Genomic DNA, 16,061 nt, shown 5'->3' with positions numbered 1-16,061 from the left:
CCTGGGGAGGCGGGTTTAAAATTCAGACTCCTGGGCTCGACCTACAAGAGTCCTGGTTCCTGGGTCCAACCTGGGGCTCAGGCTGTGCTTTTACCAAGAGATTCTAAGCAACTCAAAGAGGGTGCAGAGCAGGCTGTCGGGAAACTGCCTAGCACTAGAGTCAGGGTAACTCCCAGCTGCGCCACTTACCTGCTGGACATCATGGGGCCTTTAGTGTCCTCAACTTCACCAAGAGAATAACAGTGCTTGCGTATTGACATGATGTTGCTCTGCAGTGACGTGAGACCGTGGTAAACAATGTGTTTAATGTGCTTAATGTGGAGCCCGCAGCACCCAGGAAACGTTAGCTAGCATTATTTTAAAATCTAGGATGTGGTTTGCTTCTTAATAAATGGTAACTAGTACTACAGGAAGATCATCCCTCTATGAACACATGGACATCTCCAAGGAAACTGAGTCCCCCTTTGAAGCTTAGTGAAGGCACTCTATTGCCCTTTAGGTGTTTCCGATTTCCCCCCAACTGGAATCATGGCTCCTTTAATACCTCTCCCATTTGTACCTCCCACAGAAGACGTTGTGCTGTGTAGAAGGTTCTAGTAAGAAGTATGCATCCGTCCCTCCCCAGCCTGCACACTCCTTTAAGAGAGAGGAGCTGTCGTGGCCATTCCGCCTGGTTGGGGCAGCCACAACAGTGCTTAGCACTCAGTACCTCTCAAGAACACATCTGCTGAAGCTCTTGAAGTGAGAGAATCCTGAACCAAAAGAGACCAGACCGGAAACCTCTTTCCTCTTCAAGGAGGGAGCCAGCAGGACTGGCAGAATAAGATTGGAAGATGTTGGGGTCTTCTCTGGCTTGTTTCTTCTGCAGTAAGATCGGGAGGAAATGCCCACAAGAGGTAGAACTGCCAGCAACGCCACTTCAAAGCACCTCAACAATTACTGTTGTTTTTAAAAATCACAGGCGGAGGACATTTCCTGAAATGGCTCCTCTGGTTTTGAAGGAAGGAAAAAGACCATATTGGTGGGTTGGGGAGATAGCTTGACTTGGTGGTGGTATGGGGGTGGAGGGGGAGGATTTCTGCACCTGCAGAATTCACTAGGTGATTTAAATAAGGAGGGATGTTTTCCTTCAGGACACATGAAACAGGAGGTCAGTGGAGTTTTCTGCTTTTCAGTTGGCTGCTTCAGGTCTTATGGGCAACTTGTGCCTCCAGATCTAACACTTCCTAGAACAGGAATCTGGTGTCTGAGGGTGGGAATGCAAATGTCCCATTGGCCACTCTCGGACTGTGGTCCGTGAGGAGAGATTAGCAATCGTCTAGAATAGCCAACAGAGAGTGCGTGTCTATGAGAACCTCCATAGTCCTTCAAGTGCCTTTAATTCCTGGTTTCCTGAATCATGTCCTTTTCCAAAATGGTGACTATTTCTTGGGTTTAAACCCCAGCTCTGCCGTCGACAGGCTGTGTGACCTTGGGTGTGTCACTTGCCCACTTGTGGCCACAGTTCTTTTTATAAAAGGTGCAAACTAGGTTGGAAGATCTCTAGGTCTTTTTTAGCTCTGAATTCAGGGGATTCTACCACAAATAGAATTGTGCTATCTGTTTTGGGGGAGAAAAACTAGTCTTTCCTCATGTTGAAATGCTGGCAGTCCAGCGAGTCAGGTGACAGTGCTAAAGAATTGTGTCACAGAGGCTGTGAGGAGGTAAGAAGCAAGGATGTATTCAGAAGTATGTTTCCCCTATTAAATTTGTTTTGGTGACGAGTGACATGGGTTCCTGCCCAACTCACATTCCACACCAGCACACTACTTGCTGATGAATGACATCTCTCTATACTGCTTCATCTGACGAGAGGACAGGCGGTGACACGGGCAGCTTCCACATCTCGTGGGCTGAGACATTAGCTGTGACAGTCCGCTCCCAACCCTCCGTCACACTGTCGTGGCCCAGGCATGGTTCACGGCAAGTGAGATTAGATGTGTCCCAGCTGCGAGCCGACTCCCAAACTGATGGCTTGGTGGCAAGAGCCTTTCAACGTGGCGGGCTCCTCTAAAAGCATCTGTACGGGAAATCCGGAAAGATTGGAGAGCAGAGCACAGTTCCTGGCAGAAAGCACATCTAGGGTCGGACTGGATGCCACTTCTCTGCAGCCCAGTGTGGGAGCAGAAGAGTCTCCCAAAAGGATTAAAACCTAAGTATTGATGAGCTAAATATGTTTCCCTCTCTCTGGCAATGCCCAGTGAGAATATCACTTACATTTTCCCAGAATGCTTGCCTTTCACCACATGCTTCGACGTGCATTAGCTCATTCGATTTATCACGGGAAATAGAAGCTATGCTTTTACCACGTTACAAATGAGGAATTAGTCATGTGTTCTCGTCTCCGATCCTTGGCCCCACCCTCCACTTGTCAAGATTTGAACACACAGCTGAGTCCAGGGTTCTTTCTGCTTTCTGAACGGTCCACGTGTCCAAGCCTCGAGCTAATGTCTGTAGACCCAGTAACTAGAGTTGCTTTGCAGAATTCTCACCAAGTCTTCCCAACAGCCTCAAGAGGACAGTATTGTTGTTGTCATCCACCTCTGGATGGAGGAAAAGGAGGCTCAGAGTGGTTAAGACACCAGCTTGGGGTTCCATGAGCGTGAGTGACAGAGGTCAGACTCAAACCCAGTCAGTCCGTCTTGAGGCTCTTAACACGATGACTCCCAGTGCCCTGCCCTTTCTGAAAAGGTTAAGAATCAGAACTTAACTCTTTACTTCCTGGGTTATGTTCGCAACAGGGTCCCAAAGGGGAAATGCTGTTTTATGACAGTCTTCTGGAAAGAGCCACCAGGAGCTGACGTGATGCCAGTATAGACCAGTATGTCCACAGGCCCAGTGCTGGGTCCTTTGTGTCCTCCACCACTCTGGCCCCCCTCCATGACTTCCATGGTGCTTCCCTCTGGATCCTCAGGAACACTGTTGCCCTTCTTGGGACATGTGCCCCCGTCCCTTTTAGGTGAGAAGCGTCGAGCTGTGGTAGAGAAGTAGTTCAGATGTGGCATTATTTATTCCCCGCTTACTTCTCAAAGGGACCCGAGGGGTCTGTCAATAAAAACTGTCTATTAAGTTCCTGGATAGATTCTGTAGGGCTGTTCTGAGAAACAGCGCAATGCCTGTTCTTCAGAAGAGGTGAACTTGTTTAAAGTGCTGAATGGTAATGGATAGAAAATTATCGTTTTATGTCAATAATCGTTCGTGGTCCTGGAGGGCTCCCACGTGCCAGCCACCGTGTTAAGCACTTCGCCTTCCCTCGTCTCTTCAGTGCTCGCTGATAGCCCCATGATGTATGGATAATGACCCCCATTGTACGGCCCCGGGAAATTAAGGTGAGGTAGAATTACCGTGTGGACTCAAAGGCAAGAAAAGCAGTGGTGTCTTTAATGGATTTTTTGCGGAAGACTCAGAAGCGCCCCTCATTAAGTCCCGGGTGCGCATCGCCTGGCCTTTTCTGGCTTCCCTGCCATTCTGCAGGAAGCGGCTGTGAATGTACCGTCTCCAAAGGTGGCGACCGCAGCCATTGTGCTCCAGGATTGCCATCCGGGCCCCAACCGCTCAGAAGATGCAATGAGTCTCCGCGCGCGGACCAATTACCGAAACACTCCCTTTGTAAAGCAGCAGCGTGAGCCCGAGCAGGCACTTCATTTTCTGCCTCTGCCCGTGGGGAGGTAGAGAGGCCGCTGGGGGGGAGGTGATTGGCCTGAGAAATGGCAGGGCCACACTTTCAGGGTCAGAGAACTTGAGGCCCACTTCTAGGATTGGCTTTCCAGAATGCTTTGGTGTGGACTCGCCCCCTGCCAGGGCCCGGCTCCTGGGGCTTCTCTCTCAGTGGAATCCCACTGGCAGCCTGTCCCCCCCACCTCCCAGCGGGCCTATTGACTTCCGGCCGCTGACTTCCCGGGGTCCTTTCAGTGCCAAAGAGGCACAAGTTCTTTTCACTCTGGAAGTTTGCAGACTGGGCCACACCAGGGAGAACAGATGTATTTTCTCTGGGGAGGGCTTTAATTTAGTGAATTGTACTCAGACAGGTAAAGGGTCATTTTTCTTCTTTTCCTGCCTCTTTCCCAAACTTTCTGGGGTTAGTTAGCCTGGGCTTTGCAGGCTTCCCAACTCCAACGCAGAGGCAGAGGTTTTTTTCCCCCTTTTATTTCTTGTAGAAGATGGAAGATTCCAAGCTAGAAAGTGCAGTTCCCCTCTTCCCCGATCTTATTCCAGGGGACAGTGTCTTTATTTTATTTTATTTTATTTTATTTTATATCTTTATTAGTTAAGGGGAATTGAATACCAAGCACGTCACCCCAAATGGAATAATTGCACATCTTGTGAGCTATCAGAGTTTTGTTATTTTATTTCTATTAGTTACATGTGGAACATTTTGTTAAAAAGCCAGTGCCTTTGGCCCTGTTGGGCCTCAGGTTGCCTTTTCCCTCACACAGACACTTAGAACTGAGGAATGTCCAGGCTTCAAGAGTAAGTGAGTTCTGTGTGTTGAGAGCAGAGCGGGAAGGTGGCCATTTACCAACCCTGTCCTGCTCTGAATCCAACAGATGTCATTCTTTCTCATACTCATGCTCTTGCTCTCTCTCTCCACACACACACACACACACACACACACACACACACTCACACTTCCTTTTCTAAAACTTCTTCACTTAGAGTATATTCTCCTTTCTTCCACCCCACCCCAACACACTGCCTTGTGTGGTGTGCACCATTTCAAGGCACTCACCCTACACTCCTCGGTTTTCTTCTAAAGAACCTGAGCTTTATAGGGACTATAGTCAATGGCACTGTAATGGCGTTGTGTGGCGACAGATGGCATCTACACTTGTGAGCACAGCAGAATGTATAGACTTGCCCAATCATTATGTTGTACACCTGAAACTAGTGTAACGTTTTGTGTCAGTTATGCTTCAGTTAAAAAAAAAAAAAAAACAGTTTTTATGGAAAGAGAGAACACTTTTCCTTCTGTGCTCAAACCCTCGGGTCACATGCCCCCTTGAAAAGTGTGCCCTCTGGCAGCAGATAGCCGTGAGTTGGTACCAAGTCTTTCCTCACTAGCCGTGTGACATTGAGCTTATCATTTCACTTCTGTGAGCTTCAGTTTTCTCACAGGAACAACCTGAGAGGACTGGTGTGTGAAGACCCTGTAAAATATGGCGGCTAACTTAGCCTTGTCCCCGGCCCGTAGTAATCCATAAAGAGGGGCTGTTATCAACGGGCAGTGGGATCTTAGCTGTTTTTGCTGTTGAAGATTTTGCATTGTGTTGGTTCTGTTTCTTTGCTCCTCAGGACTCAGAACGAGCGTCTCCTTCACCAGATCATTTGCTATTTTTATTGCGGTGAAATCCACATAACATAAAATTCACCATTTTAAATTGTACTAGTCCTTTATCTGATATGTCGTTTGCAAATATCTTCTCCCATTCTGTCAGTTGTCTTTTGATTTTGTTAACTGTTTCCTTTGCTGTGCAAAAGCTTTTGATCTTGATGAAATCCCAGTAGTTCATTTTTTCCCTTGCTTCCCTTGCCTTTTGCGTTGTTCCTAGGAAGATGTTGCTGCGGCAGAGGTCGAAGAGGTTGCTGCCCGTGTTCTCCTCAAGGATTTTGATGGATTCCTTTCGTACATTGAGGTCCTTCATCCATTTTGAGTCTATTTTTGTGTGTGGTGTAAGGAAATGGTCCAATTTCATTTTTCTGCATGTGGCTGTCCAATTTTCCCAGCACCATTTATTGAAAAGGCTGTCTTTTTTCCATTGGACATTCTTTCCTGCTTTGTCGAAGATTAGTTGACCATAGATTTGAGGGTCTATTTCTGGGCTCTCTATTCTGCTCCATTGATCTATGTGTCTGTTTTTGTGCCAGTACCATGCTGTCTTGATGATGACAGCTTTGTAATAGAGCTTGAAGTCCGGAATTGTGATGCCACCAACGTTGGCTTTCTTTTTCAATATCCCTTTGGCTATTCGAGGTCTTTTCTGGTTCCATATAAATTTTAGAATTATTTGTTCCATTTCTAGTGTCCAGAATCTATAAAGAACTTAGCAAACTCAACACCCAAAGAACAAATAATCCAATCAAGAAATGGGCAGAAGACATGAACAGACATTTCTGCAAAGAAGACATCCAGATGGCGAACAGACACATGAAAAAGTGCTCCATATCACTCGGCATCAGGGAAATACAAATCAAAACCACAATGAGATATCACCTCACACCAGTCAGAATGGCTAAAATCAACAAGTCAGGAAATGACAGATGCTGGCGAGGATGCGGAGAAAGGGGAACCCTCCTACACTGTTGGTGGGAATGCAAGCTGGTGCAGCCACTCTGGAAAACAGCATGGAGGTTCCTCAAAATGTTGAAAATAGAACTGCCCTATGACCCAGCAATTGCACTATTGGGTATTTACCCTAAAGATACAAATGTAGTGATCCAAAGGGACACATGCACCTGAATGTTTATAGCAGCAATGTCCACAATAGCCAAACTATGGAAAGAACCTAGATGTCCATCAACAGATGAATGTATCAAGAAGATGTGGTATATATACACAATGGAGTACTATGCAGCCATCAAAAGAAATGAAATCTTGCCATTTGCAACAACATGGATGGAACTAGAGCGTATCATGCTTAGCGAAATAAGTCAAGCAGAGAAAGACAACTATCATATGATCTCCCTGATATGAGGAAGTGGTGATGCAACATGGAGGCTTAAGTGGGTAGAAGAAGAATAAATGAAACAAGATGGGATTGGGAGGGAGACAAACCATAAGTGACTCTTAATCTCACAAAACAAACTGAGGGTTGCCGGGGGGAGGGGGTTTGGGAGAAGGGGGTGGGATTATGGACATTGGGGAGGGTATGTGATTTAGTGAGTGCTGTGAAGTGTGTAAACCTGGTGATTCACAGACCTGTACCCCTGGGGATAAAAATATATGTTTATAAAAAATAAAAAATTAAAAAAAAAAAATAAAATAAAATAAAAATAAATTGTACTATCCAGTAGCATTAAGTACGCTCACAATTTTGCGAAATTATCAGCACTGTCTAGTTCAAAGCTTTTGTATCACCCCAAAAGGAAGCCCCATAAGCAATCACGCCCCACTCCCCAACCCACCTCTGCCAGCCAAAGTTTTTGCTTTTCAGTGTGTTTCTTTCAGATCATAAGCCATTCCAGGAATCTGAGGAGTTCAGGAAGGTGAATTCTGGAGAGTGAGAGCTGCCAAAAGAAATTGCCAAAAGGCCATCAGAAACGCATTCCCAAAAAAGAGAAATATGCTCTGAATATTATAGGACTGACTTCTCAGAGAACAGCGTCAAAACTGGGAAGAACTCCGTTCCCACTTTGGCCAGCATAGAAATTGCCCCTCTGATGCTTGTCCATCATACTTCACATTATTTTCTTTGTGTGGTGACTCCAAGAGAAAAGGGGCTCGAAACTCCGAGCAAAGGGAGGGCTGGACTTTCTAAACCCCATAAACAAAGTATGGGAAAAGCCCAGGAAGAGGGTTAGCAGGTCAGCCTCTTTGCATTTACCTTCCGTCCTGCCACATTCCAGGAGCGGAACTTTAGTCTTGGGAGTTAACTTTCCAGATAACCCTCAGGGAAAACGCAATGCTTTGAAGTTTCTGGTTGTTTCTGCAGCTGGAGAGGCCTAGGTTGTCAGCATTCAGGTGAAGTTTGGCTGGCTGCTTCCTTGCTGTGGGACACTACTGGGGCTCCCCTGTGCCACGCTGTGTGAGGAGGGGACAGCGCTGGCGAGTCAGGGACCAAGGACTAAGGAGGAGACCCTAGCTGGCTCAGTACTCAAGCAAGAAGTGGGAAGAAGGGCAGACATTTAGGAAGGCACATTGGCAGAAAGGCTCTTGGAGAGGGAGAGTATATGTGAAGGCCCTATATGTTGTTGGCCGCTTGGCCTTGTGGGGCCGTGAGAGCCGAAGGAGAGCGCTCTTTCCTTAGAAAGCTTTTGTCAGTCACTGTTGAGGTGGGTTTTCTCCTTGTGTGGGGTTCAGAACTTCTACGTGGGTCTCTTTGGTTGCTATACTTTTAAATTTTTTCTCCAGTTTAATTGGAGATAAATCGATGTAGGATATCATATAAAGTCAAGATAATTTTATATATACATGTATTTATTTATATATTATTTATATATATATATTTATATATAGTGATCATTTCACTATATATATGTGTGTGTGTGTGTATATATATATACATATATATGTATATATATATGTATATTTCCTGCTAACCCTACATATATATATGTACACATATATATATGTACACATATATATATATGTATATATATAATAAGTTAACATCTGTCACTTGTATGATTATGAGCTTTCTTATTGTGAGGAGAAATTTTAAGATCTACTCTTTTAGCAACTGTCAAGGCTACAATAGAGTATGGTGAACTATAGCCACCATCCTGTACATTATGTCCCCAGAACTCACTCATCTTCTAACTGGAAGTCTGTACTTTGGGGCCACCTTCACCACCTTCCCCCCACCCCCCAGCCCTCACCTCTGGCAGTCAAAGATCTGATCTCCATTTCTGTGAGTTTTTTGTTTTTTAAAGATTCTACACGTAAGTGAGATCCTACAGTACTTGTCTTTCCCTGTGACTTATTTCACTCAGCTTAATGCCCTCAAGGTCCATCCATGTGCTTGCAAATGGCAGGACTTCCTTATTTTTTATGGCTTAGACTAGTAATCCGGTGTTTCCATTCGTCTGTGGAAGGACACTTGTATCTTTTCTAAGAGACCATGTCCCTGTCTTGAGCAACTTTGCCATTGCTTATAAGACCAGATAAAGGCTATAGGGTAGATGAACACGTCTTGGCAATCTCTCATATTAATTCTAGAAGTAGATACCTAAGAGATGTCTGTAATTTGAATGTGCTTCTCTGTCAGGTCTTGGTCTAAATCAGTGATCCTCACACTTCAACTTGCATTGAATCACCCGTGTAGCTGTTCAAAATTCACATTCCTGGGCCCCGCTCCTCCAGAATCAGAATGATGGTGGAACCAGAGAAACACCTCTCAAACAAGCAGCTCAGGTGGTTCCAATGTGATTGGTCTTTGAACCAATCTTGGAGAAACACCGATCTCAGGAGTCCTATGGAGGAAGGAGGGACCGGAATAACCCAATAATTCACTCAAGTCGTATCAGGAAAGCTACACTGAGAAGGAGTAACCCCGAAGTAGTGCTTCATACTCATTTCTGTTTATGCATACCTAGTTCTTACTTTACTGAGACAGTTTTAAGTAAGTGGCCATTATTTTTGATTGACAATATCAAGTTATAGGACTAGTTTTAACACTGTTAGTTTTAACTGCATCCACAGATTAAATTTGAAGTGTATTCTTGAAGACCCATCGCTGGATTTTAATAAATAGAAATTTCCGAAGGTTTCATGCTCAAGGGTATTTTGTTTTCTCCTGTTCATTTGGCTAAGAGTGAGTTTTGCTTCCTGTTCACAGGGCAGGAGATTTCAGTGGCTTCCACTGAATCAGTCGTTTCTGGTCCTGGATGAAAGAATTTAGTATAAATCAGACTGCATTTTGGAAATTGAATGATTTTTTTTTTTTTATGTTGCTACAGTTAGCTAGATTCCTATAAATGAGCCACAAGCAAACAGGCCAAATCTCTCTTAAAAGGCAAATATTCCAAACAAAGGGGAAAGTTTCTGAATAGCCCAAGTATTATTTTGGCCCCTGGCATGTGTTTGTCTCAAAAAGACTTTAAGAAGTATCATAAAAACACTGGAGCATCCCTAAATCTCCCCTTTCTAAAACTGAGTCATTAGCTAACTTTTCATTTATGGTATCACCATAAATGAAAGGAAAGTGAAGACACCCACACCTGCCCCCAGCACACACCTGTGCACATATCCCTAGTAGGCCAGTCACCACCTGCTGCTTCTCCCCCTTCTTCCCCATTTTGCTGTCCAGGGATGTCCCCACCCCATTGTGCCGTCTCTCCACACCCATACCCCTCTCAGCATCTGCCCAAGTGCCACAAACCATGCGTCTCTGCTTCCTGGCAGAGAGTGGCCTCTAAGTTTCCAGAGGTAATTAAGTGAGCCTCCCAAGCTGTTTTGGTACCAGAAGTCAAAGGCTTATCCAGTGACTTGATCCTTGAGGTTTGTTTCTCAAATCCCCCAGCAACTCTTCTTAGGGCTCTCCTCTCTGCTGGAAGTTCTCTGGCTGCTCACACATTTGAGGTGAGTTAAACATCTTCCGCCCTCAGCCTGAGCTTCCTGCTCCTAAGGGTGAGTTGGACAATTAGTCTCACAGAGCCCCAGCTGTTAGGGCTTCCCAGGAGACACTCCTGGTGAAGAGGTTTTCCCCTTTGGTAATTTTGATTGCTTCTAATGAGGCTGCCTGCTTTGTCTATCACAGACAATGCTAGCTTGCACATCTAACATCCTTAACAGCACCTTTTGCCCCAAAGGGTTTTAAGATTTTTCTGAGATCACTATTAACAGCCTGGGACCCAGTGGCATTCTTCCTGTTGTGGATGAAAAAAAAAAAAAAACAAAAAAACCCCACCTTTCTTGTTTTCCCCGTGGAGCTGCTCTAATCCTTCTGCTCTGGGGCCCCCTGTGTGTTTGGGGAAATGGTTCTTTGCCTCTGAAAAGAGACACACAGGTACACAAGCAAAAGGGAATGGGAGAGCAAGAGTGTAGGAGAGAGAGAGCCCCAAGGAGGGGAGGGAGGAAGAGGGCAGCACAAGAAAGCGAGGAAGAAAGTGACATCACAGTCATGCGTGGGAGCGAGACAGCAAGAGCTGGAAGCTAGCTGGCAGGGGCGCGTGGGAGAGGCAGAGAAAGAGCACTAGAAGGGCAGAGGAAGCCCAGACAGGAACACACCCGGCAGGGTGAGCGACCTCGAGAAGAGAGTGCCTGCAAGAGCAACGGGAGAAACAGGGGCAGGGGCCACAGACTGAAGCAAGAAGTGGGGGGCAAAAAGGAGTGGGAGAGAAGGCAGAGTGAGTGCTCAAGGGACACATGAGTCAGCAAGAGAGTTAAGTGCATATTTGTGGGCTGCTGAAGAGAAAGTCCAAAGGGAACAACCATTCCCCTCAGTGAGGTAAGTAGATGAGAAAGGAAGAGAAACACGATCAGGCCCCAGACTCAGTCCAGCTTCCGGAAACCAAAAATGGAACTTCCGGGATGTCCAGATACACGCGCTCAGGATCCATATCTGACAAGCACTTTAAAAACCAAGATCCCCAGGGGAGGCACCCGTACACTTCCTCACCACTCCATCGAAATTATGTGAAATAATAAAACAAGCGTCCTCTTTACACACAAAGGTGAACATGGGAATTTTCGAGTATGCTTCTATCCCACACCTTCCCACCCACAGACCCGTGTTAGATGGCTGAAAGATTGTCAGCGACTGCTTGTGAAAATCACAGGTTCCTAAACCCTCACCCAGAAAGTATGATTGAGGAGGGATAAACTGGGGTCTGGAAACACACAGCTCCATGGGAGATTCTGATGGCCAGCCAGACGTAGGCCTTCATCTGTACCCTTTCTCAAGAAGCAGTCACAAGTTCAGCTGGGTCACTGACCTTAAGCCTGATTGCTTACTAGCAGGGCCCAGACTAAGGTGAGGTGAGTGAGGCACTCCTTGGGCACAAAACTGAAGGGGTTGCCAAAAATCTCAGGAATCCAAATGAAGACTATTTTAAGGATATATTTTTAAGACTCTGAATTCATGCAGAGACGTCCACGATGAGCAAAATGTCAGGTTTTTAAATAAAGACGATCCCCAACCTTCGTTTGCCCGTCCTTGCCTTATTCGCTCCACCTTCATGCCATCCCTTATTCCAGTTAACCTTTCCTTACAAAAACAGGCAGACAGCCTGCACGCCAGAGTTTGCTGATTTGATTTTTTAAAAAAAATATTGCCTTAAACATTAGTGATCTGACCAGCACCCATATCTTAGTTGCCAATACTGTTCCCCGGCAAAAGCAACCAGGGTTCTTTGGAGAAATGGCTGATTCTTGATCTGGGGCAGAAAATATCCAAGAGGAATCTGGAGCATCTTCTAGTGCCAGAAAGTAAAGAAGTGCTAAAAACCAACCAAACAAACCAAAAAGCAGAAGAACTCTTGATAGGGGTATGGAACAGGAGAGAGCTGAAAGAGCTACAAATGGCCAAAACCAGGAAAATTTGAGAAACAAAATAAATAAAATAGTATTAGAGTATAACCCAAAGTGTAATATAATTATCTGAGTCCTGATTGATATAAATAAGTGATTAAGAATGACTAAGAAGAGACAAATCTGTATGCCTGAAAATTCCAAATAATTTGTATCGATTCCCTGCCCTTAAGGAGATGGAGCCTAACTCTGAGCTCCTTAGGTAGGAGTGAAGAGTGAGTTCCTCCAAAAGAGTACAGTGTAGAAAGGGAAAGAAGAACAACCTTACCACAGAGGAACTTAGCAAACACTACCTCGGCCAGGTGATCAAGACCAAATCCAGTAGTCATAAATCACATTGATAGCACATCCTCCTGCTATGATATGATAAGAATGGCATTTGACCTCTGTGGTCTTCCTCCCATTAATCCAGAGCCCAGTCTAAGCACGAGTAAAACATCAGGAAAAGTCAAATAGAGGAGTATCCTCCCAAACTACCTGGCCAGTATCCTTCAAAATGGTCAAGGTCATGAGGAAAGTTTGAGAAACTGTCACAGCCAAGAGTAGCCTAAGGAGACTGACAACTCAGTGTAACGTGGGATTCTGGAATAGAAAAAAGGCAACACTAAGGGAAATCTGAATGAATAGGCTTCAGTTAATAATGGCAGATCAGTAATAGCTCATGGACTGTGAGAGAGGTACCTTACTGATCTAAGATGTTAATAATGGGGAAACTGGGCATGCAATGTATAGGCACTTTCTGTACTCTTATCACAATTTTTTCTGTAAATCGGAAACCACTGTGAAATACAGATGTTCATTTTGAAAAGTATCCTGGTCACTGACTGTTTTGATGCCCCCTGCAACTGTGCCCCTAAAGTGAGCACCTCACGCACCTCACAGTAGTCCTGCTTGGCTCTCAGGTTCAAAACATGCTTCGTGACGCTCTGTTTCCTGGGTCCGAACCATGCTCACTGACCTCTTGGCTTGCATTCTCTTTATTTGTATACAACTAAAACCATAGTACTTTTCCGTCCAGAAGTTTCTCCTTAGGGGAAAACTGAATTACACCCCTTGGCTTCTGATACGGACTGGCTTTAGAAAAAGCTTAGTGTGCACCTCCAAAGGCTGCGGCCCTGCGGCCCTGTGACAAGGACCGTTGGTGGCTGGAGGCATACGCCACAGAGACAGCGTGTAGTCCAAGAAGGGCGGCCATTTTGTGCTCAGTTAGCCAGAGCTTTTCTCCTGTGGCTGCTTTCTTTCCGCCAAGGAAAGCTGTCCTCACAAAGGTATAGCCCATCTTTTCTGCCTTGGGCCTGCCCCTCAGATAGAGCTCTGAAAGCCTGGACCCGTGTTCCAGAAGCTTTCGTCCTTCCTGTTACTGTCTTTCCTTTTCTCCTCTGGGCATGAGTGCTGAGAAGAGAGGACACGTATCCATGTAATGTCTGAGGTATAGCCCTCTTCCTCACATCTCCCCTCTGCATCCTGCCAGTTCCCAGGGACTGGGGAGACTGTCAGCGAGGGGCAGAGAGCTGGGTAGAGACATTGCTTTCACGTTATTCCCTCAGCGGAAACCGCAGCCATGAAAGCACAATGTTGAGCTGCCTGGACTTTTTTTTTGAGGGGACTCAGGATCAGGGAGTCAGTGGCTCTGCCGCTAACACAGCGCCCCATCTCATCTCTGACCGGCATCTCTGTAAGAGGATCCTTCGAAGCCAGGCAGCGTGATTCCCAGTGGAACGAGTGGCTGAATCTGGTGTCTGTTCTTTAGCAGCTCTGCCACTGGGGGGTTAGCGGGGGAAGTGCTAGAAAGGGGATGCCAGACGCTCCATCCGGTGTCATGTGGAAGAACACCGGGTCTGCTTTCAGACAGGCTTGGGTTTGGATCCCAGCTCCAGAATTTCCTAACCGTGTCATCTGGGCCAGTTGCTCGGCCCCATGAAGCCTTCGTTTCTTCACTTGTAAAATGGCGACCCTCAGTAGAGTTGCCATGAGATTAAAGGAGCTCCTTCAAACGCTGAGCTGGGGCCTGGCACAGGAGAGGTGCCTCGGGGAGGGAGGTCGCCATCACCCAAACTGTCATTTGGGGTGGAGGGAGGGGGCGCTTCTGCTAGCATTCAGGCCCAGGAGTTACTCTGGAGACATGCCGCTGTGGGAGGGATGTTTACTTCTTGCTGAGTAATAAATGAACAATAGCTCAGGAACAGAATCTTGCTCTTAGAACAATCCTGGAAGAGACAGGACGGAGAGATAATGATATTCCAAGGTGGTGTATCCCACAGGAGCACAGTTTCTATCCTTCCTTTTCCAGGCCCACAAGAGGGAGGGAAGGCTCCTTGGGCAGCCCCAGGGGAGGGGAGCTTGGCCCTCCTTTCTCCCTTGCCCGGTCAGGCTGTATATTGTATTCTTCGCATTCGGAACGTGTGATGACCCCAGTCTGGGCTTTGCACTCAGGTCCCTAGGAGCCAGGGGCAGCCCTGACAACGGGCAACATCCTGCACCTGCCTTCCCAGGTGCAGTCCTGAGACGGTGCTGATGAGAGTTCAGTTTTAATAACAATCGTAATTCAAGGGGCTCACTCTTGACTTTTTTGGATTGTGCAGCTGAAGATCCGATGACCTCATTGAAAAGACGGGGGATGGTAGCATCTGTCGCCACAGGAAACAAACAACCCCTCCCCCTTTGTGGGGCACACTCCTCCTAACGGTTCTTGGGTGACGGGATGGATCCAGGATGGCAGCTGTCTTCCAACCAGATCTTTCTTTGTGTACCCAGAGGGTGGGCTGAGCTGTGGGTGAGGAGACTATGATTTAAGAAACAAAGTGAGAGTTGCTGGAGGGGAGGGGCGTGGGAGGGATGGGGTGGCGGGTGATGGGCACTGGGGAGGGCATGTGCTATGGGGAGTGCTGTGAAGTGTGGAAGACTCATGATTCACAGACTTGTACCCCTGAAACCAATAATACATTATATGTTCATTAAAAAAAGAAAGAAACTATGTAGAGGAGGAAAAAAAAAAGAACAAACGAATGAAAGAAAGAAGACAGAAGGAAAGAAAGAGAGAAGGAAGGAAAGAGAAAGAGAGAGAGAGAGAGAGAGAGAAAGGGCGGGAGAGAGGGAGCGTGGGGTGTTGTGGACATTACTATGCAGAGCGTTTCCAAAGCAAGTCCTTGGCCTGTGAATGCTCCGTCAGCCTTGTCCTGCGAGGACCCATTTACCTGCAATTTGGTCTCCTTTCCACTTTCTGATCAGTGTCCGTGTCCGTGTCACCTCCTGGCTGACCCACTGTCTCTTCCACAGCCTGCTGGGAGCGGGTTGCCGCGCCCTCCGGGAGCAGAGTAGCAAAAGTTTGCGCAACCTGATGTTTGTGGCTTATTATATACTCTCTGTCGTCACTGAATAAAAATTCAAGAAATCTGTATGAAGCCTCCACACACATGGATGAAAACCTAAAGCAAGGGCTTGATGCATTAATGATATAATTTTAGGTTCCAGATGCAAGTTGGGGATGGTTGGGGGGCGGTTAGGAATTTGGGGACAGGAGAGTTTTCTCAGGTTCTTATTAAATCACAGCATTTTGAGAGTTCCCTTTTCCTTCTGCAAGCAGTGGTATGCCTGCTTGGGGAACTGTGCCTACACATTCAAGTTATCCTACCCAGTTCTCCGACCCTCGGCCCCTCACACCACAGAAATCAAGTAGGGGAGCCAAAGAAACCCCAAACAGATGTCGGTAGATAAAAACAAAGCTTGCAGTACCACTGAGCAGCCCACAGAGTGTTATAGTTCTAAAAATAGATTCTGTGGCTTTTGGTTTACTAGCTTACTGCTTACCCTGTTTCCGGTTGGCTTGATACCCACC

General features: G+C 46.4%; 1 protein-coding gene across 3 annotated transcripts in view; it reads left to right on the top strand.

Moving 5' to 3' along the window:
* HS6ST2 (heparan sulfate 6-O-sulfotransferase 2) overlaps positions 1-16,061 on the top strand; it is a 280,792-nt gene that overhangs the window by 150,442 nt on the left and 114,289 nt on the right. The window lies entirely within an intron of this gene.

The sequence above is a fragment of the Mustela lutreola genome, chromosome X, assembly GCF_030435805.1.
Source record: "Mustela lutreola isolate mMusLut2 chromosome X, mMusLut2.pri, whole genome shotgun sequence".
NCBI lineage: Eukaryota > Metazoa > Chordata > Mammalia > Carnivora > Mustelidae > Mustela > Mustela lutreola.
Note: the sequence above shows the minus strand (reverse complement) of the source record. Positions and strands in the feature narration are given on the sequence as shown.